This window comes from Moschus berezovskii, chromosome 7, assembly GCF_049115385.1.
Source record: "Moschus berezovskii isolate FMDL1 chromosome 7, NW_MosBer_1.0, whole genome shotgun sequence".
NCBI classification, from domain to species: Eukaryota; Metazoa; Chordata; class Mammalia; order Artiodactyla; family Moschidae; genus Moschus; species Moschus berezovskii.
Window position 1 is genome coordinate 29,028,823 of NC_142466.1, and position 26,947 is coordinate 29,055,769.

Below are 26,947 nucleotides of genomic sequence, written 5' to 3' on the forward strand. Positions count from 1 at the left end.
CAGCCAAATAATTAAAAGACATTTACTCCTTGGAAGGAAAGTTATGACCAACCTAGACAGCATATTAAAAAGCAGAGACATTACTTTGCCAACAAAGGTCCATCTAGTCAAGGCTATCATTTTTCCAGTAGTCGTGTATGGATGTGAGAGTTGGACTGTAAAGAAATCTGAGTGCTTAAGAATTGATGCTTTTGAACTGTGATACTGGAGAAGATTCTTGAGAGTCCCTTGGACTGCAAGGAGATCCAACCAGTCCATCCTAAAGGAAATCAGTCCTGGGTGTTTATTGGAAGGACTGGTGTTGAAGCTGAGCCTCCAATACTTTGGCCACCTGATGTGAAGAGCTGACTCATTGGAAAAGACCCTAATTCTGGGAAAGATTGAGGGCAGGAGGAGAAGGGGACGACAGAGAATGAGATGGCCGGATGGCATCACCGACTCAATGGACATGAGTTTGAGTGAACTCCGGGAGTTGGTGATGGACAGGGAGGCCTGGTGTGCTGAGGTTCATGAGGTCGCAAAGAGTCGGACACAACTGAGCGACTGGACTGAACTTAAGAAGAGGAAGGGAGAGAGAACACACTCTTGTCGGTGGGATAGTGTTTAGGAGCTAAAATAAATGACAAAAATGTTCCCAAAATGCCTCTAGCTAAGTAGATTTCTACCATAGATTGAAATTAGAAGGACAAAGAGATGAGTTTGGACGTATCAAGGATTCAGTTGTAGCATTCTATAGGGAAAAATCTGATAAAGAGCAAAATAGCTTGCTGATGGTTGGGATCAGAGCTGACACCTATACATAATAGAAACATAAAGTTTTTCAAATATCAGTAATTAATTTGGTAAAAATTACCAACATTTTTGAACCACTGGACTCAGCAAATGCAGTTCTAGGTACTTATATTCCCTACTCAAATGGGAATACAAATTTATTTTTTGCAGCCCTATTTATATAAAGGGTAATTGTAGTAAAATGTGCTATTATAGAGGATTTGGTTAAGTAAATACTGACCCCTTCATACTGTGGAATACTACACAGCAATTAAATTCTTCTAGGTAAAGAGTATTCACCTAAATCCAAGCTCGTTCATAACATGTTAAATGGATTAAACTGGGGAAAACTGATGTCTCATTATTTCTAGGGAGTAGGATTTGAGGGAATGGAGGGTGAGAAATGAGATCTTTAAACTCCCTTTTAATTTTTGGAACCTACGTACCATTCCCTTTTTTTTCTTCTTTGTTATGTGCTTAAAATTGACTCTTTTAAATTGTGTCCAGTATTTCCATTTTTCCTGTTTGGAACCAGTCTGTTGTTCCATGTCCAGTTCTAACTGTTGCTTCCTGACCTGCATACAGGTTTCTCAAGAGGCATGTCAGGTGGTCTGGGATTCCCATCTCTTTCAGAATGTTCCAAAGTTTATTGTGATCGACACAGTCAAAGGCTTTGGCATAGTCAGTAAAGCAGAAATAGATGTTTTTCTGAAACTCTCTTGCTTTCTCCATGATCCAGCGGATATTGGCAATTTGATCTCTGGTGCCTCTGCCTTTTCTGAAACCTGCTTGAACATCTGGGAGTTCACGGTTTACGTATTGCTGAAGCCTGGCTTGGAGAATTTTGAGCATGACTTTACTAGCATGTGAGATGAGTGCAATTGTGCGGTAGTTTGAGCATTCTTTGGCATTGCCTTTCTTTGGGATTGGAATGAAGAATTACCTTTTCCAGTCCTGTGGCCACTGCTGAGTTTTCCAAATCTGCTGGCATATTGAGTGCAGCACTTTCACAGCATCATCTTTCAAGACTTGAAATAGCTCCACTGGAATTCCATCACCTCCACTAGCTTTGTTAGTAGTGATGCTTTCTAAGGCCCACTTGACTTCACATTCCAAGATGTCTGGCTCTAGGTCAGTGATCACGTTATCGTGACTGTCTTGGTCATGAAGATCTTTTTTGTACAGTTCTTCTGTGTATTCCTGCCACCTCTTCTTAATATCTTCTGCTTCTGTTAGGTCCATACCATTTCTGTCCTTTATCGAGCCCATCTTTGCATGAAATGTTCCCTTGGAATCTCTAATTTTCTTGAAGAGGTCTCTTGTTTTTCCTATTCTGTTGTTTTCCTCTATTTCTTTGCATTGATCACTGAGGAAGTCTTTCTTATCTCTCCTTGCTATTCTTTGGAACTCTGCATTCAGATGCTTATATCTTTCCTTTTCTTCTTTGCTTTTCACCTCTCTTCTTTTCACAGCTATTTGTAAGGCCTCCTCAGACAGCCATTTCGCTCTTTTGCATTTCTTTTCCATGGGGATGGTCTTGGTCCCTGTCTTTTGTACAATGTCACGAACCTCCATCCAGAGTTCATCAGGCACTCTATCAATCAGATCTAGTCACAGACTGGTTCCAAATAGGAAAAGGTGTACGTCAAGGTTGTATATTGTCACCTTGATTATTTAACTTATATGCAGAGTACATCATGAGGAACGCTGGGCTGGAAGAAGCACAAGCTGGAATCAAGATTGCTGGGAGAAATATCAATAACCTCAGATATGCAGATGACACTACCCTTATGGCAGAAAGTGAAGAGGAACTAAAAAGCCTCTTGATGAAAGTGAAAAAGGAGAGTGAAAAGGTTGGCTTGAAGCTCAACATTCAGAAAACAAAGATCATGGCATCTGGTCCCATCACTTCATGGGAAATAGATGGAAAAACAGTGGAAACAGTGTCAGACTTTATTTTTTTGGGCTCCAAAATCACTGCGGATGCTGATTACAGCCATGAAATTAAAAGACGCTTGCTCCTTGGAAGGAAAGTTATGACCAACCTTGATAGTATATTAAAAAGCAGAGACATTACTTTGCCAACCAAGGTCCGTCTAGTCAAGGCAATGGTTTTTCCCGTGGTCATGTATGGATGTGAGAGCTGGACTGTGAAGAAAGCTGATCGCCGAAGAATCAATGCTTTTGAACTGTGGTGTTGTAGAAGACTCTTGAGAGTCCCTTGGACTGCAAGGAGATCCAACCAGTCCATTCTAAAGGAGATCAATCCTGGATGTTCATTGGAGGGACTGATGCTAAAGCTGAAACTGTAATACTTTGGCCACCTCATGCGAAAAGTTGACTCACTGGAAAAGACTCTGATGCTGGGAAAGGTTGGGGGTGTGAGGAGAAGGGGACGACGGAGAATGAGATGGCTGGATGGCATCACCGACTCTGTGGACATGAGTTTGAGTGACCTCTGGGAGTTGGTGATGGACAGGGAGGCCTGGCGTGCTGTGATTCGTGGGGTCGCGGAGAGTCAGACATGATTGAGCGACTGAACTGAGCTGAACTGACTGATTTCCATTTTTCTGAAGAAAAGGAAGCTCAGTCTCCCAGAGTTGGTACTGGAAGATGATGACTCCTGCCTTTGTATCACCAGGGACAGTATGGAGGAACCAAACCATTCCACTATACTCTGTTAAAAGATGATAGGACAGACAGAATTTTGGGTAAAAATCATATTTTTCTGATAATATATACATAGAAAATTTTAATATATGTTTTTCATTTAATGAATGAAAACATTGATAAAACTTTAAGAGTAAGTAACTGATTCCTGAATGCTAATGTCTTCTTTGCTGTATGGCTTTTCATAGTAGTTTATGAGTGAATAAAGTACATCCTGGTTGTTTTCTTCAGCACTATTCTAGATATTATATCTGTGTATCTGCGCCTCTTGGTATAAACTTATTTTCTCTTTAGTGCAAATATTTTCACTAAAAAGGACTCCTAAAACTCAGTATCTTGCTTTAAACTTACCTTTAACACTTCCAGCAATTGTTGAATAAGTTACAGCAGAAATTTCTGTATATTTATCTATTCCAATCAGAAAGGTTTCTCTTAGATAAAATTAACATGAAAGAAGAACTTCTAGGATGCAATTTAGGGAACAAAGACAATTGAGAAAAGGACTTCTGGTACAGAATTAGCCAAGATCTCTTACCTGCAGGGAGTATGAACCTACAATGAAACTCTACTAAGGACACATTTTGGATGGATCAGAACAATCCCATGCCAATCTCAAAGACAATCATGATGTTATCAGCTAGGTTAAAAAAAACTCCAAAGATTATGAACTTACTTGCATTTCTAGCTTATTTATGTCTGTATCTTTCTTACATATTTTTAAAATATGTATTTCAGTATCAAGAAGAAAATGAGAATCTTCATATTTTGTGAAACCACACTTCACAAAAGAAAATCTCCAAATGATCAATAAACTTGAAAAAAAGTAATCAATATCATGACTGCTCATGGGATGCAAATTAGAGCCAAAATGTCATACCACAGCACACACACCAGAATAGCTAAAACTAAAAATATTAAAAAAAAATAAAAAGACATAAAATTGTTGATGATGGAAGTATAAACTACTAAAACTTTTGGAAAGTGCTTGGTACTATCTATAAAGATAAACATGTAAACACACACCCTGTGACAAAGCCACTCCACCCACCCCTGGTTGTATATCCACATATGTCATATATTCATAGAAATTATTGCTTAGATCCACCAAAAGAAAAGTCCAAGTATGCTAACAGAAGATTTCATCATAGTAGTCCCAACATTCCAAAGAAACAAAGCTAAACTACATTAATAGTAGAATTGACAAATATATTTTGATCTATTCAAAGATCTAATAACATAATAATAATAACAATGAATTATTGATACACAACAATATAGATGATTTCACAGACATAATATTGAGCAAAAGCACTAGACATAGATAAAGTATTTTAACATTATTTTCATTTATAAGAAGTTCAGAAACTGGCAAAACCAACCCATGGTGATAGAGGAGTCAAGAGTGGCTAGATTTATGGTAGAGTGTTCATTAACAGAGCTCAAAGTTAATCTTACTTTTGCCTTGGAAACTGTATTTTCTACTTGTTAGAATAATTTTGCTTCCTTGTATTTGCTTCATATATTTTTAACTTCTTATCATTCCACCACAGTGTTAAATACTAAAAGGGAAGGTAGGCATCGTTGTTGTTTACCTAATTTATAGCAAGAATACAGGCGTATCTTCTTTTATTGTGCTTTGTAGATAATTGCATTTTTTATGAATGAAAGGTCTGTGACAACCCTGCATTGAACAAGTATATCAGCACCATTTTTCAAACTTTGTGTCTATGTCACATTTTGGTAAGTCTCATGATATTTCAGATTTTTTAATTATTATGGTATTAGCTATGGTGATCTACGATCAGTGATCTTTGATGTTACAATTACCAAAAGATTATGACTCATGAAGGCTCAGACGATAGTTAGCATTTTTTAGCAATTAAGTATTTTTTAATTCAGGTATGTGCATTATTTTTTAGCATAATGTTGCACACTTAATAGACTACTGCTGCTGCTAAGTCACTTCAGTCGTGTCCGACTCTTTGTGACCCCACAGACGGAAGCCCACCAGGCTCCCCCGTCCCTGGGATTCTCCAGGCAAGAACACTGGAGTGGGTTGCCATTTCCTTCTCCAATGTGTGAAAGTGAAAAGTGAAGTCGCTCAGTCGAGTCCGACCCTTAGCGACCCCACGGACTGCAGCCTACCAGGCTCCTCCATCCATAAGAGTACTGGAGTGGCTTGCCATTGCCTTCTCCGTAATAGACTACAGTATAATGTAAATAGAACTTAGATGCACTGGAAAATAAAAAAGTTTTTGTGACTCACTTTATTGCAATATTAGCTTCATTGCAGTAGTCTGAAAATGAACGTGCAAATCTCTGAGGTATACCTGTATTCCACCTTATCATTTCTCCTGTTTATAAAGAAACCTGATTGATATTATTCTCATGTTTTTGTTATTTCTCACTAATTTGGGGTTTTAAAAGATGATGCATATATAATTTCTTTTTTAATAAATATCACATCAAAATATTTGAGGTGAAAGTTTATTTTTTTTCATATTAAATACTGATGAATAGATTGTTTTGAATTGTTCCCAGTAGTTCGATCAAAAATCCACAGTACTAATTGCCTTATCGATTGTGGTAACTTAGAAAAAAACTGTACAAAAATCTTCCATGTACCATCCTATTGAAATAAATCAAGTATGTTTACAGAAATCTAGAATAAGTAAATAATGCAAAATGAAGAGGAAAAGGTAAGCTTTAAAATGGGGATGTCAGCATAACACCAGTCCTGTGTGGTTATTTACTATCTAATCTGACAGTGTCAGACATCCAATATCATTATTTTTTTAAAAGAAGTAGAACTTTTTCCATTCTGATTTTAATAACTTAGCTTTGTCCTCTGGTGTCTCTTTGCTAAGAGGCATGTTTGAATAGATAACCACTGGTAAAAATTATGTTAATTGTGTTCCCTAAGGCTGAGTATAACATTGTGTTATGTTAGCTAACCAAATTCACTAAGACATGAATACCTGCAGTTAATTCATTTGTTTACATTGACTCAGTGAGCAAGTGCCTTCTGTGACTAATGTTATTCTGCCCTCTACTGGTTCAAATTGAAATCCAGGTAGGGAAGAAAATGGCAACCCACTCCAGAATTCTGGCCTGGAGAATCCCATGGACAGAGGAGCCTGGTGGGCTACAGTCCATGGGGTCGCAAGAGTCGGACACAACTTAGCGACTACACCACCAACAATACACTCCAGGAAAACAGCTTCAAGGTAGATTTTTAATGAAATTTTCCTCTTGAAAACAAGCAAAAAATAAAACAATATAGAAAACTTAATGTGTATATATCATCAGGTAATCAGAAATATTTTGACTCATATAAGATTTCAGATTTACATTGTTTAACACATTATGTCATTTAAAAGTTTTCAAAGCTGTAACATTTCAACTCAGTTTTAAGCTTTCACAACCAATAGTTTCAACAGTAGAGTTCAATGATAGCTTCCCCATGCCATTTTCTGAGCAGAGTATCTCCATGCCTTAATAAACATTTCTCAAAGCCAGAAAAAATAATGGAACATATAACATATTCAGACATTAAAAATAGCTGACAAAGTCTTAATGTTCTAAGTGCTCCTTATACACTGTTTCCTTGTAGACAGTAGGATTTTTGCTACTGCAACCCAGTAGCTTTCAACACACAAAAACAAAGGCACACACGTGAATCCCCCAACCCACACACACATGTATAACCATTCACCCATATTTGAATGACACTGACTGGCTGCTAGACCAACTAAACCAAATTCTTCCAATACTCACACCTGTTTCCACCCAGGTTATTTGTTGACCATCTGAATCGTCAGGTGGAACTGACTGCATTTCTCCTACTTTCCAGTCATTATCTCTGTAGGATGTTTTCCTGTTCTAACATTTCTACTTGGGATGGATGTGGCTATAAACACATATGCTTTTTAATAGTGCTTTCTAAACTGCAGCTTGCCTGCACATATTTCCAGATTTCTTTTATAGATATAAACAAAGGCATTAGTTTAGATACAAGGCAGTGTCAGAACAGGATCAATATATAGTTGTCTATAAAAACACGTCCAGCTCTTTATTGGTCCTTATCCTCAAATTTGTTACCTAAAAGTGTGGACTTAATCATTCTTTGACTTACGTTATGTGTCCAGAGATTCTCCCTCATCCCAAGGATTTAATATATCGATTCAGTTCAGTTCAGTCGTGTCCGACTCTCCGCGACCCCATGAATTACAGCATGCCAGGCCTCCCTGTCCATCACCAACTCCCGGAGTTCATTCAAACTCATGTCCACAGAGTCAGTGATGCCATCCAGCCATCTCATTCTCCTCTCCTTCTCCTCCCCTTCTCCTCCCGCCCCTAACCTTTCCCAGCATCAGAGTCTTTTCCAGTGAGTCAACTCGTCGCATGAGGTGGCCAAAGTATTGCAGTTTCAGCTTTAGCATCAGTCCCTCCAATGAACATCCAGGATTGATCTCCTTTAGAATGGACTGGTTGGATCTCCTTGCAGTATAAGGGACTCTCAAGAGTCTTCTCCAACACCACAGTTCAAAAGCATTGATTCTTCGGCGATCAGCCTTCTTCACAGTCCAACTCTCACATCCATACATGACCATGAACAAAGAAAACCTCACTGAGATTCAGCCCAAAATCAACCAGGGAAATGCAAGGATTTAATAAATCGATGGGTCATGAACAAAGATACCTCACTGAGATTCAGCCCAAAATCAACCAGGGAAATAGTCATTGTTTCCAGCATAGATCTCACACAGAAAAACATCAACTTGATTGCAGTTTTTGTGTGCATTAAAAACTGAACACATGAGCACATTACATTTGAGAAATTGCATGTGTGTTTACAAAATAAAATTTTATACATGGTAATGAAAACACTTTGTTCTGTAAGATATAAATACCACATACAAAATAAATACATGGTAACTGATTTAAACCTGTCAGGCTTAAATCACTGAGTGTAATTCATATTTCTCTGCTTTTAAGGTCACCATTGCTAATTCTAGACTTCAGTTTTCAGCTGGTAAAGCAACTTCTAAAATACATGAAAATCTGAATTTGTGAGAATCATTTTGCCACTGTTTTGTGAAAGCTTAGTTCTCTTTCTTTTTTTTCCCCTTGATTTTACAAATTTGTTAATGAAGAGAAAGTATCTGTTGATTTCCACCACATTAATTTCTTAAACATGGAGCTCTTGTATCCTTCCCTCTTTACGGAAAGGTTCATTCCTTGAAAGTAGATCTTCACAACCAGTTTTGAATCCTCTCTTCTAAATTGCTCTCTTGTCTCAAACACATCTCCAACTGTTCCAGCTACTGATGATGTCCAATGTGGAATTTCTCCAAGAGGGTCTTATCCAAAACATCCTGGGCCCTCTATATTGAAGATGCTGCGGAGACATCTCAGGGAAGACAGCAGGGGGTGGGCTTTCCTGAAACTGCCCAGCATCCACTGGATCCCAGACATCAGTTGGGTCTGTTTTCCAGAAATTAAAGATACAAGGCACTTGTTTTTTTGTTGGAGAGACATTAAGATGTGCCTCTTGTGCCTAGTATGATGTGTGACACCTCACAACTCAGGCGAAATTTGGGGCTGTTTCTGTGTAGACTTGCGGGCTGTGTTGGTGTTGCACCTGCCTGTATTTACTGCATTTCTGTGTGTTGCAGGATTTCAGGGGCGTCTTGATCTCTGCAGCAGGGGGCATGGCAGATGGGGAGGGTGGAGTCGTGGCCACGTTCCTAATCTCACACCTGCAGCCACCTGCCTCCCCTGACAGTGCCCCGTGGTCCCCCAGAAGCTCATGGTCACCCGAGCTGCAACCCTGTCTTCCTTCATCCTTCCCGCATTTGACCACGTGTGTCTTGAGCTGCTGAAGTCCTGAGCATGGGCAGGACCTGTGCACAGCTGGCTGGCCGCTCAGCACAGGCAGCAGCTCAGTCACCCCTAGCTCTGCTTTAACAACCCAGCTTCTTGGTTCTCCAATAATTTGGAACCTACAATTTAATAACATCTGACCGTTATATAGGATATGACTACAGAGGTTTTAGGGCAAGGTGACAGTACTAAACTAACTGGGAGAAGTTTTTCACGTTAAATAGAATTTAAAATTTAAATTTTAAAAAGAAAAGTATACATATATATGCATGCCAGCCAGCCAAATGGGTGGGTCATTTGTGAGGTATGTATGACTCTTTAAGTCTCAGACTATGAATTTCTGCCATCATTTCTTGAATTTGTGTGATCACTAAACTCTCTTGCTCTCTGTTCTTTTTTTCCTGGCTAATGTTATAACTTTCCCCATATATTATTTAATAAAAGTTCTTAGCCTTTGGTTTTGGGAGAAAGATTCTTTGATTCCATTTCTTTCTTTCATTTTTATTGAATGTCTCTTTGTTAGTTCAGTTCAGTCATTCAGTCAGGTCCTGACTCTTTGTGACCCCATGGACTGCAGCACGCCAGATTTCCCTGTCCATCACCAGCTCCCAGAGTTTACTCAAACTCAAGTCCATTGAGTCGGTGATGCCATCCAACCATCTCATCCTCTGTCGTCTCCTTCCGCCTTCAATCTTTCCCAGCATTAGGGTCTTTTCCAGTGAGTCACTTCTTTGTATCAGGTGGCCGAAGTATTGGAGTTTCAGCTTCAGCATCAATCCTTCCAATGAATATTCAGGACTGATTTCCTTTAGGATGGACTGGTTGGATCTCTGTGCAGTCCATGGGACTCTCAAGAGTCTTCTCCTCCAACACCATAGTTTTATCTAAAGCATCAATTCTTTGGTGCTCAGCTTTCTTCCAGTGCTCCGCTTTCAACGTTCAATTAGCCAGTTGGGGATCCACAAATGTTTGTGATTCTCATTAAGCCAATGTTCTTAACCTTAGAACAATTCTAAAACTAGTCAGTAAATAATGCAAGCCATAATATTAAAAAACAGGAATATTTGACTTTGACTTCCTCAGTCAGAAGCATTAAATGCGTTTTAAAGTAGCTGTAGTAAAACCGTGTAGCAGTGAGTAAAGTTCAGTAACCATATTAATAAAGCAAAAAAAAAGAATCTCAAAAATTGCCATATTATCAGAATTAGATGCTGAACATTAGCTAAAGATTTATGCAAAAGATATACCTCTTGTTAATGAGGAAAGAAATGATATTTCAATAAAATATTCCAGGAAACTTGCCTGATACCCGAACAAAAAGCAATTTAGAATCTCATATCATAGATCAAAAAAGAAAAAAAAATGCTAATGAAATACTGAATTTAATGTAAAAACAGATGAACAAGAAAGGGCACCAAGTACATACCAAAAGGAGCAATGAATGTGACTAGGGAGAGGTTGATTCTATGTCCTAAACAGCGCTTGGCAAAATACACCAGAGACTGTCTAGCTCTGTGTACACGGGAGAAATGAAAAACACATATCCATCAAAAGAATGTGGCTATAACACAGAGAAAATGTATATGTCAATGACTAGAGATTGTAAAATGGTAAATAATGTAAATTACCAACATAAAACTAAAGGAAGTAGCAGATAAAATCAAGCTTGGTTGTAAAACTTGATTGAACAAAGAATTTAAATTAGCAGGCAAATGATTACTGTTGAAATTCACTACAAAGTGACTAATTAGAATAATGCTAAATTAATTTTTAGCCAAAAAAGCAATGTGTCAAATCAAGTATCTAAATAAGCAATTATTTGAATCAAATAAGTCATATATTTTAAGTGTTTTCTGGCAATTCATCCATCTTTTGAAAATTAGAAGAGAAAAATGTACACAGGTGTGTTAACCCATAATCTCCTCAATGTGCCATCTTGTTTCACTGCTCCACTTCACAAACTAAGTTTTTATACAGTGTCCCTAATTCTCATTCTTATGTTTCCTTTTCAGCCTATCTGGTTCCTGCCCCATCAATTCTGCTAAACCAGATCCTACTAAGGTCACCAGTGGCATGTGTTTCAGTTCCGCGGGGACAGTTCAGTCCTCACCCCGCCTGCAGACCGCACTGTGTCTCTGAAACACACTCCTTCCCTTCAGTCGTCCCTCCCCTGTTCATGCTTGTGTGCTTCTCACGCACTGCCCCCGCCTCAGTGTCTGTTGCAGGCTCTCCACTGCCTGACCCTGAGTACCGAGGGTGTGAAGGATTAGGGTTAGGTCCTCTTCTCACTGTCCATCCTATTTATAAGTGACCGCATCGTCCCCATGCCCTCATTACCAGACACACAGTAAACACTTTAAAACTAATACCTCCTCCTTGCCATTTTGTAAAAATCCCCAATTGTCAATGACTCTGAATATTATGTGTCTTCCAGGCAACTTAGAATATATATTATTTTTCCTTTCCAGCATCATTTTTACCTAAAACTTTCAGTGTGAGAACATTCTTTTCCTTCATTTCTCTTTGCAGTCTTTAGTATCATTGAAATGAAATGAACAATAAGACTGTTTTCATGTCCTCCTCTTTGTCAGACTGAGAGTTTCAATGCAATAGGAACTGTATTTGCTTTATTCACCTGTATTTCTTGGTGGCAATTACACAGTCAGTCAATACGCTACTCAATTTATATGTACAATCTGAAAGGAATGAATGAATGAATAAGTGTTACCACCCATTCTTTAATAAAATTTTTAAAATGGGGGTTTGGATTTTCATTTCTGAGTAAAGAAACTCATTTTCTTTGATAAGAATTTAATAAATAGAACAAAGTGCAAAGTTAATAACATGAAATGGTAAACATGTCTTAGAAATTTTAATAGCATGTACAGATGAAATGTAATTTTTTTAATAATTTCTAAATATTATAAATATGATAGATGCAATAAGGAAAAATAATAACATCAGGGTGGGCATTGCTTAAGGACTGATGCCCCTGCAGATGAATACTATTATATCTACTTCCTTATTACTACTGACAAAATATTGGCTGAAGTAATTCATAAATTTGGTGGCTACAACAGAAATCAGTCTAATGAAATAAACAGGTGAGTGTGCAGACTGATGTGGCATCTTAGTGAGAGTCATGTCAAGGTGAGTTCAGGTCTCCATCCATCTTTCTTAACCTTTCTTGTAAGTCTGTTGATTAAGAGAAGGCTCTCGTGATTCCACTCTGACGATTTCTCAGGCACAGCTGCTGTATTCCTTCTCTTTAAGGTTGACATGGGGATTCCCTGGAAGTACCTCTTCACAGCCAGTGTGGGGCCGTGCAGTATTTATGTGAAGGACCCGGGTTCGCAGTGATGACCTCCTTTCCTCCTGATCGGTGTCCCCAGGTATCTAGTGTCAGCAGTCCTCAGATGCTGAGAGCTAAAGTGTGGAGAGCTAAGTAGGTGGAGGCATCATCCAATGGCAATTGTTACACCTTTGGTAGACAATTTTTATTTTGCCACTACAGCTTTTATCACTCCACTCTCTTACTTAAAGTGTTGAACATTTGTTTTGCTCAGAATTTCTGAATTGGCTATAGGGAATTCAGAGGTGGTGTTATATTAGAAGCTTGTATCACAGAAACCAATGACCTTTAGTTGTTCATGGGGTACATCTGAACGTTGGGCTGACTTGTCTATCCATCTCAGTCTTGTACTCAGAATGCAGAGCCATGAGGCCCAGGCTGTGCCAGGGAGAAATAGCCTTGTTTCTTTACTTACTCGTGATGTTTCATTTTAAATTTAAATAACAAACAAAAGATTTAGGACTTATATTTTGCATAGTGCTTTGCTGGTTGGAGTTTGTTCCCCCCTCCTGGGTTACGTTCCATTTCATCCTAGAGTTAATACAAAGGGAAATAAAAGAATGGCAGATGGGCTTCACCTCATTTTCTGTGATTTTCAAGACTTGAGATATTTTGTTTCTCATTTCAACTTTCTTAGAAAGCAAAAAAAATAGTTGTTTGTAGACAAAAATAAAATATATGTATATCTGAATGTCATGAAAGTGAAGAAAGATAAATGACTTTTCTGCTGACAAAATAGAAAAGTGTAAGTTAAATCTAAAAAAAGTTCAACCAAACAGTGGAAGAATCATAATATTTGAAGAATATTAGGCAGTCACAAAGACAGGCATGTATGCATGCTAAGTCGTTCTATCATGTCTGATCCTTTGGGACCCAACGGACAGCCCCTGCTGTCCATGGGATTCTCCAGGCAAGAATACTGGAGTGGGTCTCCATTTCCTCCTCCAGGGGATCTTCCTGACTCAGGGATCAAACCTAGGTCTCTTCTGTCTCTTGCCGTGGCAGGTGGGTTGTTTAGCACAAGTGCCACCTGGGAAGCCCCCACAAAGACAGCCAGATGAGTCCAAAAATTATCCACATAGTCTTGCCCCCAAAAGTATCCCCGAATTTTGAAGGAAGAAAAAAAAACTTACTTAAAATACAGGAGAAGGAAATGACAACCCACTCCAGTTTTCTTGCCTAGAGAATTCCATGGACTGAGGAGCCTGGCGGGTACAGTTCATTTCAGTTCAATCGCTCAGTCGTGTCTGACTCTTTGCGACCCCATGGACTGCAGCACGCCAGGCCTCCCTGTCCATCAGCAACTCCCAGAATTTACTCAAACTCATATCCATTGAATTGGTGATGCCATCCAACCGTCTCATGTCCTTCTCCCGCCTTCAGTCTTTCCCACCATCAGGGTCTTTTCCAAGAAGTCAGTTCTTCGCATCAGGTGGCCAAAGTATTGAAGTCTCAGCTTCAGCATCAGTCCTTCCAATGAATATTCAGGACTGATTTCCTTTAGGTTAGACTGGCTGAATCTCCTTAGAGTCCAAGGGACTCTCAAGAGTTTTCTCCAACAGCCCAGTTCAAAAGCATCAATTCTTTGGCACTTAGCCTTCTTTATGGTCTAACTCTTACATCCATATGTGACTCCTGGAAAAACCATAGACTTGACTAGATGGACTTTTGTTGCCCTGCTTTTTGATATGCTGTCTAGGTTGGTCATAAGTGACTAAATGTGGTCCACTGGAGAAGGGATTGGTAAAGCACTTCAGTATTCTTGCCTCGAGAACCCCATGAACAGTATACGAAGGGTATAGTCCACGGAGTCGCTAAAGAGTCATACTCAAATGAGCAACTGACATGTGTTCTACCAACACATTACAGATCTCTGAACATGTCAGTTCCCAGGCAGATTGATAAGAAGTGTGGTGTCCCCAAGGACAAGAGAGGGGTCTGTGGCTCTCCAGGAGGAGATAGGGTTCTGGTGTTCTCAAGGAGGAGAAAAGAACAAACTTTTTTTCTACATTGCTTTGTCTTAGTCAATAGAACAATGTATTTTGCTCAAGGACATGTTTCTCCTTAAGAACCTTCTGACTTAGTTCAGTTCAGTTCAGTCGCTCAGTCGTGTCCGACTCTTCGTGACCCCATGAATCACAGCACGCCAGGTCTCCCTGTCCATCACCAACTCCCAGAGTTCACTCAAACTCATGTCCATCGAGTTGGTGATGCCATCCAGCCATCTCATTCTCTGTCGTCCCTGTCTCCTACCCCCAATCCCTCCCAGCATCAGAGTCTTTCAGAGTCTTTTCCAGTGAGTCAACTCATCGCATGAGGTGGCCAAAGTATTGGAGTTTCAGCTTTAGCATCAGTCCTTCCAATGAACACCCAGGACTGATCTCCTTTAGAATGGACTGGTTGGATCTCCTTGCAGTCCAAGGGACTCTCAAGAGTCTTCTCCAGCACCACAGTTCAAAAGCATCAATTCTTTGGCGATCAGCTTTCTTCACAGTCCAACTCTCACATCCATACACGACCACGGGAAAAACCATAGCCTTGACTAGATGGGCCTTTGTTGGCAAAGTAATGTCTCTGCTTTTTAATATGCTATCTAGGTTGGTCATAACTTTCCTTCCAAGGTGTAAGCGTCTTTTAATTTCATGGCTGCAGTCAGCATCTGCAGTGATTTTGGAACCCCAAAAAATAAAGTCTGACACTGTTTCCACTGTTTCCCCATCTATTTCCCATGAAGTGATGGGACCAGATGCCATGATCTTTGTTTTCTGAATGTTGAGCTTCAAGCCAACCTTTTCACTCTACTCTTTCACTTTCATCAAGAGGCTTTTAGAAATGTAAAAAAGCAAAATGGCTCTCTGAGGAGGCCTTACAAATAGCTGTGAAAAGAAGAGAAGCGAGAAGCAAAGGAGAAAAAGAAAGATATAAGCATCCGAATGCAGAGTTCCAAAGAATAGCAAGGAGAGATAAGAAAGCCTTCCTCAGCGATCAATGCAAAGAAATAGAGGAAAACAACAGAATAGGAAAGACGAGATCTCTTCAAGAAAATTAGAGATACCATGGGAACATTGCATCCAAGTACTGCATTTCGGACTCTTTTGTTGACCAAGATGGCTACTCCATTTCTTCTAAGGAATTCCTGCCCACAGTAGCAGATATAATGGTCATCTGAGTTAAATTCACCCATTCCAGTCCATTTTAGTTCACTGATTCCTAGAATGTTGATGTTCACTCTTGCCATCTCCTTTTTGACCACTTCCAATTTGCCTTGATTCATGGACCTAACATTCCAGGTTCCTGTGCTATATTGCTCTTTACAGCATCGGACCTTGCTTCTATCACCAGTCACATCCATAACTGGGTATTGGTTTTGCTTTGGCTCCATCCCTTCATTCTTTCTGGAGTAATTTCTCCACTGATCTCCAGTAGCATACTGGGCACCTACCGACCTGTGGAATTCCTCATTCAGTATCCTATCATTTTGTCTTTTGATACTGTTCATGGGGTTCTCAAGGCAAGTATACTGAAGTGGTTTGCCATTCCCTTCTCCAGCGGACCACATTCTGTCAGACCTCTCCACCATGACCTGTCCGTCTTGGGTGGCCCCACATGGCGTGGCTTAGTTTCATTGAGTTAGACAGGGCTGTGGTCCATGTGATCAGATCGACTAGTTTTCTGTGATTATGATTTCAGTGTGTCTGCCCTCTGATGCCCTCTTGCAATATCTACCATCTTACTTGGGTTTCTCTTACCTTGGTCGTGGGGTATCTCTTCAAACTAATGCTCAAACTACCGCACAGTTGCACTCATCTCACACGCTAGTAAAGTCATGCTCAAAATTCTCCAAGCCAGGCTTCAGCAATACGTGAACCGTGAACTTCCAGATGTTCAAGCAGGTTTTAGAAAAGGCAGAGGAACCAGAGATCAAATTGCCAACATCCGCTGGATCATGGAGAAAGCAAGAGAGTTCCAGAAAAACATCTATTTCTGCTTCATTGACTATGCCAAAGCCTTTGACTGTGTGGATCACAATAAACTGTGGAACATTCTGAAAGAGATGGGAATCCCAGACCACCTGACCTGCCTCTTGAGAAACCTGTGTGCAGGTCAGGAAGCAACAGAACTGGACATGGAAGAATAGACTTGTTCCAAATAGGAAAAGGAGTACGTCAAGGCTGTATATTGTCACCCTGCGTGTTTAACTTATATGCAGAGTACAATATGAGGAACGCTGGGCTGGAAGAAGCATAAGCTGGAATCAAGATTGCTGGGAGAAATATCGATAACCTCAGATATGCAGATGACACCACCCTTATGGCAGAAAGTAAAGAGGAACTAAAAAGCCTCTTGATGAAAGTGAAAGAGGAGAGTAAAAAGGTTGGCTTGAAGCTCAACATTCAGAAAACAAAGATCATGGCATCTGGTCCCATCACTTCATGGGAAATAGATGGGGAAACAGTGGAAACAGTGTCAGACTTTATTTTTTTGGGCTCCAAAATCACTGCTGATGCTGATTGCAGCCATGAAATTAAAAGATGCTTACGCCTTGGAAGGAAAGTTATGACCAAACTGGATAGCATATTAAAAATCAGAGACATTACTTTACCAACAAAAGTCCATCTAGTCAAGGCTATGGTTTTTCCCGTGGTCGTGTATGGATGTGAGAGTTGGACTGTGAAGAAAGCTGATCGCCAAAGAATTGATGCTTTTGAACTGTGGTGCTGGAGAAGACTCTTGAGAGTCCCTTGGACTGCAAGGAGAGCCTACCAGGCCATTCTAAAGGAGATCAGTCCTGGGTGTTCATTGGAAGGACTGATGCTAAAGCTGAAACTGCAATACTTTGGCCACCTCATGCGAAGAGTTGACTCACTGGAAAAGACTCTGATACTAGGAGGGATTGGGGGAAGGAGGAGACGGGGACGGCAGAGAATGAGATGGCTGGATGGCATCACCAACTCGATGGACATGAGTTTGAGTGACCTCCGGGAGTTGGTGATGGACAGGGAGACCTGGCGTGCTGTGATTAATGGGTTCGCAAAGAGTCGGACATGACTGAGCGACTGAACTGAACTGAAGGGAACATTTCATGCAAAGATGGGTTCATTACCTTACTAGTTCTCAATTCTACCCAAGTAGGTACACCCCAGGTTAATGGTTGCCAACGATTGTATTTTGTGAAATCACCTTATTTGTGTCTGTGTTCTCTCTTACTACTAAGTCAAGGTGGAAGGTGGATGCAAGTGCAGTTTTTTTTAAAGGGACATTGAGAGTTTTCTCCTGAAATCAAGCAACGAACAACATACTGTTTAGGAAAGAGTTAATGCACTTTCAAACAGGAGCTATTTCCTCTGATTCCCCTTGCATTTCCCTACCCAGAATGCCATGGTCAAGGCTCCAAGGGTGCTAAAGTAGGTAAAGGAAATGAAGAATATGCAACCTTGGCCACATGAGCAGCCTGGAAACAAGAAACACAACCTGACATTTCTCTCCACACACCTTCCTTAGCCCAAGACGTGTCCTGCCTGCTGCTGCTGCTGCTAAATCACTTCAGTCGTGTCCGACTCTGTGAGACCCCACAGACGGCAGCCCACCAGGCTCCCCCATCCCTGGGATTCTCCAGGCAAGAACACGAGTGGGCTGCCATTTCCTTCTCCAATGCATGAAAGTGAAAAATGAAAGTGAAATCGCTCAGTCGTGTCTGACTTGTAGCGACTCCATGGACTGCAGCCTACCAGGCTCCTCCATCCATGGGATTTTCTAGTCAAGAGTACTGGAGTGGCTTGCCATTGCCTTCTCCGTGTCCTGCCTGAAGCTGGGAGTATTTTCCTCTCTAAAATATGAAAGCTAAGGAAGCAGGCTTTTTCAAGTTATTGGTGTCAGTTCTTTCCAGGAAAGATCCTCCCCTAGCTCTGAAGAAAATGCTACTAAAAAGACAGACTTCTCCCTAGAAGAGCAAGAAGCTTGTTCTACAGACTTGATCAGTGTCCTAGTCCATCTTGGCCAGTAGATGGCACGCTTCCTCCTTAATTATTTTAATACCCTCCAGAGGAAAAGGGATCCTGTTTTTTGGTTCATTTTGGCCAAGGCTGTTGTTACAGTATTGTAACAAGGACATTCTCTCATACCCAAAAGTATTCATCTCAAGAAAAACTGTAACTACTTACATAAGAGGTTCTGAGAAGTCTAGAACTTTGACTCAAACTTTTAATCTAATTGGTGGCTTTGCACTCTCAGGGCTTCCCTTGTGGCTCAGATAGTAAAGAATCTGCCTCCAGTGTGGGAGACCCAGGTTTGATCCCTGGGTGGGAAAGATCACCTGGACAAGGAAGTAGCAATCCACTGCAGTATTCTGCCTGGAGAATCCCATGGACAGAGGAGCCTGGTGGGCTGTGGTTCATGGGGTAGCAAAGAGTCCGCAGGACTGAGTGACTACGCTTTGCACTCTTCAGGGGAAATCGGTCGCCAGAACCACAAAGAAACAGGAAAGAGCTGTATGAATGGCTGGTGCAGGGGAAGGAGGAGTGAATCTGGAGAGCACTCTGGGAATTGCTACATTGTGAGGAGGTACCGGCATCCTTTGTTGTATCCCATTTCACAGACAATTGCATTTTTTACACAGTGAAGGTTTGTGACAAACCCCTGTCAGGCAAGTCTATCAACGCCATTTTCAATAGCCCTTGCATAGCCCCTCTCTATGTGTTCCACTGCAGTAATTCTCAGGACAGTTCAAACCTTTACCGGCAAAACACTCTGAAGGCCCAGATGATCACTGGTGATGTTTGGCAGTGAGTGTGCACGGTCAGGCCGCCAGGATGGCTGTTCTCTACTCTCTGCACATCCCCTGCCCCAGTGTGCACCCTGTGCACGTGACGGGCTTTTCTCTGAACTTGTCCGAGGCCCCAGATTTGATCCTTTTTATCAAAGGGGTGGTGAGGGGTGTGTCCCTCTACTGCTTTCCGTGATAATTAATGAGCCCACCTGATCTCACCCCCCAGGACCAGCAATCTCTCCCCCGCTCCCTCTCCCTCCCTCCCCATTCCCCGCTTCCCCACCCCTCCTTTCTTTTCAGAATGAAGCCTGTCACCATGTATTAATCATTCCCACGCCCAGCACACCACACACGGTGGGGTGTTGCTCCAGGACCTTGCTTCAAATATGTAAGCACCTCCCATCGATTAAACCATCCATGACTCTGTTCCTGACGGCAGATTCTTCCTTTGGTCTCGAAACTGAGCAAACATAGGTCTTGTAAGCCTGCAGGGTACAACCCAACAGTCGGTGGCAGCCAAGAGATGGAAGAAACTCCTGTGAGTGCCAAGATACCGAACGGAAGATGGAAAGTTATTGGGGGCATCCACTAGCATGTGGGGCCCAAAATTTGCTGGGTGATCCTGAGGTGGCTGTCCACTAACCCAGAGGGCCCAATGTTGCTGGCTGTAATCCCAAAACTGTAGGGTATCCCTGAGGTAGCCATCTGCTACCATACAATGCCCACAAATTGCAGGGGGAATCCCAGAAGCAACAGGGAAATCCCTGGGTGGCTTTCTACTAGGACATGGGGCCTTTGGGTGGCTGTCATTGATGAATGGGGGCTGCCCAGAGATCTGGAGAACAATGGCCTCTGTTAGCTCTGCTACTGTATCAAAGTGAGCCTTTTGTAATTGGTCAAGCCAGCTTTCTGGAAGGAATTGGTATTTCTCTTGTGCCTTTTCCATGTAAATGATCTTCTGGGCTCTCTGGAACTAATGGTCTCTAATCTCTAAGAGTAAGGAGAAAAAAGAGCTTAGGTAAACGCTATAGAAACAATTGTGTTTAGGTAATATTTATCTAAAATAGGCTCCCCAGATTTTGGTAACTTGAAACTAAGTTAAGAGAATTCATTGACTTTCTGTGCCGTGTGCTTAGTTGTGTCACACTCTTTGAGGCCCCATGGGCTACAGCCCTCCTCTATCCTTGGGAATTCTTCAGACAGGAATACTAGAGTAGGTTGCCCGGCCCTCCTCCAGGGGATTTTCCCAACCCAGATCTCCTGCATTGCAGGCAGGTTCTTGAGTGACTGAACCATCAGAGAAGCCCAAAAATACTGGAGTGGGTAGGTAGCCTATCCCTTCTTCAGGGGATCTTCCTGACCCAGGAGTCAAACCGGGGTCTCCTGCTCTGCAGGCACATTCTTTACCAGCTGAGCTACCAGGGAAGCCCCTCAGGTAGCTTAGGAATGATATATAATATTATTTGCCTTTCCAGCATCATATGTACCTAAAGCTTCCCATGTGAAACATTCTTTTCCTTTACTTCTCTTTGCAGCCTTTAGTATATTGAAATAAACTAATACTGTTTTTATGTTGTCTTCTCTGTAAGACTGAGAGTTTCCATGCAGAGGGAACTACATTTGCTTTATTCACTTGTATTCCTTGGTGACAATTACACAGTCTGTCCCGTAGGTACTCAATGTTTATGTATAATATGAATGGAAGGAATGAAGAAACAAATGTAACCGCCCATTCTTTAATAAAATTTTTAAATGGAGTTTTGGATTTAATTTTGAATAAACTCATTTTCTTTGATAAGAATTTAACAAATAGAACAAAGTACAAATTTAATAACACGAAGTGGTAAACATGTTTTAGAAATTTTAATATGATGTATAGATGAATTGTAATTTTACAAATTTATAAATATTTTAAGTATGTTAGGTGCAGGAAGGAATAAGTAAATCAGCAACAGATAACATCAGGGCAGGCATGACTTAAGGACTCATGCCCCAAAAGCTGAATACTTTTATATCTACTTGCTTATTACTACTGACAAAGTATCAGCTAAAGTAATTCAATGAATTTTGTGGCTAATGCAGAAATAGGCTACTGAAATGAATACAGGGGAGTGTACATGGTGATGTGGTATCTTAGTCGGTGAGAGTCATCTCAAGGTGAGTTCAGATCTCCATCCATCTTTCTTAAACGTTTTTTCAAGCTAATTGATTAAGAGAGGGCTCTCATCATCTTCACTCTGACGATTTCCCAGGCGCAGTCGCTGTATTCCTTCTCTTGCAGGTAGACACGGATTCCCTGAAAGTACCTCTTCACGGCCAGTGTGGGGCCCGTCCTTCCCAGGGCAGAGTCTTCCTCTCCTGTCACCTGCCCCAGGCAGGCGTCCAGGTCGTCCAGCTGCTGATGGAGTCCATTGCGGAGCTGCACCAGGAGGGTGGCGTCCCAGGCAGCAGAGGAGCACTCTGTGTGGAAGAGGCTGAGGCTCTGCTGGAGCATCTCGTGGAGCACAGAGAAGGCCTGGGCCTCCTGGAGCTGGCCACCCTCCACCATCTCCTGGGGGAAAGCGAAGTCTTTTCTGTCCTGCAGACAGAAGAGAGGGGAGAGCCTCCTCATTTGTCCCAGGAGCCTGAGGTTCTTCCTGCCAACCAGCACGTGGTTCTGAGACAGGTCACAGCCCAGAGATCCTCCCGGGCCGTAGCTGACCAGACCCAGGGCCATCAGTAGAGAGAGCACGAAGGCCATGGGGAAAATGAGGCTGCTGCTGGCCTGGCAGAGGCGGTGTTGGCTGAACGTTGGAGGTAGGGTGTCTGATGATAATCTTTCTAAACAAGGCTTTTAAATAGGGAAGACGGTACTCATTGTCCGAAAATTTCTCTCTCACTTACCCTTTGTGTTTTCATTTAGATATTTTCTATTTGACCTAGAAAATGTAGTCAATCTAAACTCTTAATTTTTACGGTAGAAGTTTAATTTTCCCAATAAAATTTGGATTTGTTAATGCAGATGTATATCAGTTAAATGAGAAAATAAATAAAGGCTGAAATTATATAAGGATGTAAAGACTTAATGGAGGTGTACATACTTATTATGTACACATATAAGTTTAATATATATAAACAGTCCTTTGGTTTGTGTTATGTCAAAACAAAATTTTTCCTTGATTCTTAATTGCATTTCCCCCCCTTATCTTACTCATAGGAATTCAGAGTCACTCAGGCCATATTGGTTTCTGTATTTTGTTTTCTGTTTCACAGAGAAGAGGCTTGTAATAAAGAGTGAATGAACTACTCAGGTGTTTCTGTTCTTTTGAGAACATTCATTCAGGTTCCTGAGATTCCATTTCACTGGGGCCACAAGGTCATGAGGAGTGGAGTATTTCCTGCCTTATCAGTAAACCAGGATGACACAGTCATCAAGAGTCTCCAGCCCTCCAGGGCGCTCAGGAAGGGGAAATACACCTGTGGGCTCACAGCTGCCAAATTGCAGCTACTCCCTAAGGTGAGCCCAAGGCAACTCAGGATGTGAAAAAATGCAAGATGCAAGAAGCTGCAAGGAGAGCTGAGATGCAGGAAAGGAATATTTTCAGTGAGCCCAGACACTTGCCTCCTCCCATACAAAAGAGAAGTGCTAAATTCCTTAGCTTGAGATAGCTGGTTTTCTTTAATTCACAATAACTTTGATGTTCAGACTACCTCCCCTTTCATGCAAGGTCCTATATAACCTGACTTTTCCCCTCACCTCCTTGGAGCAGTTCTGTCAGGATGACTTGAGATACTGTCTTCTGAATTTGCACCAAATAAAGCATACCTCTCAACTTTTAGGTTGTCACTATTTCTTTATTTTTTTTAATTAACTTATTTTATTTGGAGGCTAATTTCTTTACAATATTGTAGTGGTTTTTGCCTTATATTGACATGAATAACCCATGAGTGTTATTCAGAATTCTAATGTGGATGGGCTTGTCTCTTTGTTTGATTCATCTTCCAGCATCCCCCATCCTCTCCAGTGCATGTTTATGTGAAGGATCAGAGTTCTCAGTGATGACCTCCTCTTCTCCTGATCCATGTCCCCAGATATCAAGTGTCAGCAGCCCTCAGTTGCTGAGAGCTAAAGTGTGGAGAGCTGAGTAGGTGGAGGCATCATCCAATGGCAATTGTTACACCTTTGGTAGACGGTTTTTATTTTGCCACTACAGCTTTTATCGCTCAACTCTTTACTTAAAGTGTTCAATATGTTTTGCTGAGAATTTCTGGGCCGGGTCCAGGGCACTGGGCGAGGGCGCCGTGTGACTCCAGACGCTCACGTCACAGAAATCAGTGCCCTTCGGTCGCTCATTCAGTCTGCATCCTTCTGTCGGGCTGATTGTCGATCCATCTCTGTCTCGTGCTCAGAAAGCAGAGCAGTGCGGCCCAGGCTCTGTCAGGGAGAAACAGCCTTGTCTCCTTATGATGTTTTGTTTTAAATTTAAAGAACAGCAAATAAAATTTAAGAACTTATTTTTGCATACTGATTTACTGGCCAGTTTGTCTCTCCTACTGCGTTCCTTTACATTTCATCCTAGGGTTCATACAAAGGAAGGAAAAGAATGGCAGAGGGGCATCACCATATTTTCTGTGATTTTCAAGATGAGAGATTTTTTGTTTCTCATTTCAGCTTTCCTGAAAGGCAAAACTTGATACTTGTTTGTGGACAAAAATAAAACAAATATAATTTTCAAGTACATGAAAGAGAATATAGACAAATGTCTTTTTTGCTGACAATGTGGCAAAGTATAAGTTAAATCTAAAGAAGGTCAACCAAAAAATGGAATGTATCATAATATTTTAAAGTTGTGAAACAGTCTCAAAGACAGCCGTGTGCACGTGCTAAGTCGCTTCAGTCATGTCTTACTCTTTGTGACCCTGTGGACAGGCTCCCCTGACCACGGGATTCTCCAGGCAAGAACACTGGCGTGGATTGCCATTTCCTCCTCCAGGGAATCTCCTGACCCAGGGATTGAACCCTGTCTCTTATCTCTTCTGGATTGGCTGGCAGGTTCTTTACCATGCCAGTCACCTGGGGAGCCTCCACAACAACGGGCAGGTGAGACCATAAATTTTACTTGTAATCTTGCCCCCAGAAGAGGCCCTAAAGTGTTCAAGGAAGAAAGAAAAGGAACAAAACTTATTTAGCATATGAATTAGATAGCCCACTCATTAGTCAGTTGGAGAGAAGCAATCTAAAGACAAGTGTATAATCTGAGGCACAGATTTGAGAAATCTAGGCTAAATTAAAGCTTTTCCCCACTATCTGAGCAGTGCACACACGCACATGCACACGCACATCCTGGTTAATTCCTGAGTTACAATTGGATTACTGTAATAGTTATCAATTCTCCTCAAAGAGATAAACCCCAGGCTAATGGTTGGCAACAGTTGTAGTCTCTGAAATCTATCTGTGTCTGTGTTCTCTCTCACTACTGAGTCAACAGGGAAGGGATGCAAGTGCATCTTTTATTCAAAGGGACATTGAGAATTTTCTCCTCATGATAAATTCAAGCGACAGGATCTCATACTGGGAATGGAATTTTAAAACTGACAACATACCCTTAAGAAAGATTTAATGCACCTTCCATCAGGGTCTTTTTCCTCTGACTTCTCTTGCATTTCCAGACCAGAATGCCAGGCTCTAAGCCTCCAAGGGTCTTAAAGTATGTGAAGCGAATGAGAAATCTGGTACCTTTGCCAGATGAGCAGCCTGGAAGCAAGAAGCACATTCTGATCTTTCAGACTGCTCATCTGGCAAAGGTTCCTTAGCCCAAAGACGTGTCCTGCCTGAAGCTGGGAGTATTTTCGGTCTCTAATATGAAAACCAAGGAAGCAGGCTTATTCAAATTACTGGCATCAGTTCTTTCCAGGAAAGACCCTCTTTCAGCTCTGAAGAAAATGTTAATGGAAGAAGACAGACTTCTGCCCAGAGGAGCAAGATGCCTGTTGTACAGACTTGGTCAATGTCCTAGTCCATCTTGGCCAGTAGATGGCACTCTTCCTTTGTAATTATTTCAACAGCCTCCAGAGGAAAATGGATCCAGCTCTCTAGTTCTTTAGGCCTCAGGTGTTGCTATGGTATTATAACAAGGACGTTCTCTCATTCCCAGAAATATTCACCACAAGAAAAACAATAACCTCTTATATAAGCATTTCAGAAAAACCTAGAACTTTCACTCAAACTTTTATTGATGGCTTTGCACTCTTAAGGGGAAATTATTGGCCAGAACCACAAAGAAGCAGGTTAGAGCTGTGTGAGTGGCTGGGGCATGTGAAGACGGAGTGAATGAGGAGAGCTGACTGGGCATTTCTACACTAGAGTGGAAGCACAGGCATACTTTGCTTTATCTCGCTTCACAATTAATTCCAATTTTAACAAATTGAAAGTTTATGACAACCCCGTGTCAAGCGAGTCTATTGATGCCATTTTCCAACATCCCTTGCACATTCCCTGTCTCCATATCACACTGCAGTAATCCTTAGGATAGTTCAAACCTTCACAAGCAAAAAATTCTGAAGGCCCAGATGATCACTGGTGATTTTTCGCAATAAAGTATGCTTTAAATTAAGGTTTGTGTGCACGGTCAGTTCTCTGTTGTCTGTTCTCTTACTCTGTGTACATCCCCTGCCCCACCAGTACACCTATGCACATGACTGGCCTTTCTCTGGACCTGTCCAAGGTCCCAGCTGGTGACCTTTCTTATCAAAGGAGTGGTTAGGGGCATGCCCTCTACTGCTTTCCCTGGTAAGTAGAGCAGGGAAATGAGCTCCCCTATAACTGGCAAAATCCCCCCAATCCCCACTTCCCCATCCTCTAGTCCCCATCCCCCATCCCTCCCAGGATGGAGCCGCCACCATTTACCTCCTGCCCCCAGTGCACCACAGATGGTGCAGCGTCACTCCAGGGCCTTGCTTCAGACATGTGAGTACCCCCCATCCATTAAGCTAGTGATGGCTCTGTTGCTGACACCAGTTTCTTTCTTTGTCTTGAAGGTGGACAAACATAGGCTTTGTAGCCTGCAGTGTACAGCCTAAAAATTGGTGGCAGCAGCCAGGAGACCACAGAAACTCCAGTGAGTGTCAAGATATTGGGAAATACAGGATGGAGGATGGAAAGTTGTGGGGGGCATCCACTAGCATGTGAGACCCAAAAGTTGAAGACCCAAATACAGAAGTTTTACAGCAAAGGCTATCTGAACAAAGGTAGTCTGAACATCAAGAGATTATTGTTAATTAAAGAACACCAGATATCCCAAATTAAGGAAATAAGCACTTATCTGCGTATGGAAAATGGAAGCGTCTAGGCTCACTGAAATCATTCCTTTCATGCATCTCAGCTATCTTGTGGTCACTACCCTGTGTTTTTCTCATCCTGAGTTCCTCAGGGCTCACCGTAGGGAGTGGCTGCAGCCTGCTGGCAACCAGATCACAGGTATTCTCCTTTCTGAGTGCCCTTAAGGCTCAGGAATTCACATTTG

At 41.6% G+C, this 26,947-nt stretch overlaps 1 long non-coding RNA gene and 1 pseudogene across 1 annotated transcript in view; one reads left to right on the forward strand and one right to left on the reverse strand.

The window, feature by feature from the left end:
• The window catches only part of LOC148777284 (uncharacterized), a 94,908-nt gene extending 73,045 nt beyond the window's left edge, over positions 1 to 21,863 (forward strand). The window contains exons 2-3 of the long non-coding RNA XR_016037800.1: positions 19,126 to 19,240; positions 21,727 to 21,863. This is a non-coding gene — a long non-coding RNA (uncharacterized LOC148777284). The remainder of the gene's footprint in view (positions 1 to 19,125; positions 19,241 to 21,726) is intronic.
• Positions 12,458 to 23,245, reverse strand: LOC129557540 (interferon omega-1-like; annotated as a pseudogene).
• Positions 23,246 to 26,947: the final 3,702 nt, after the last annotated feature.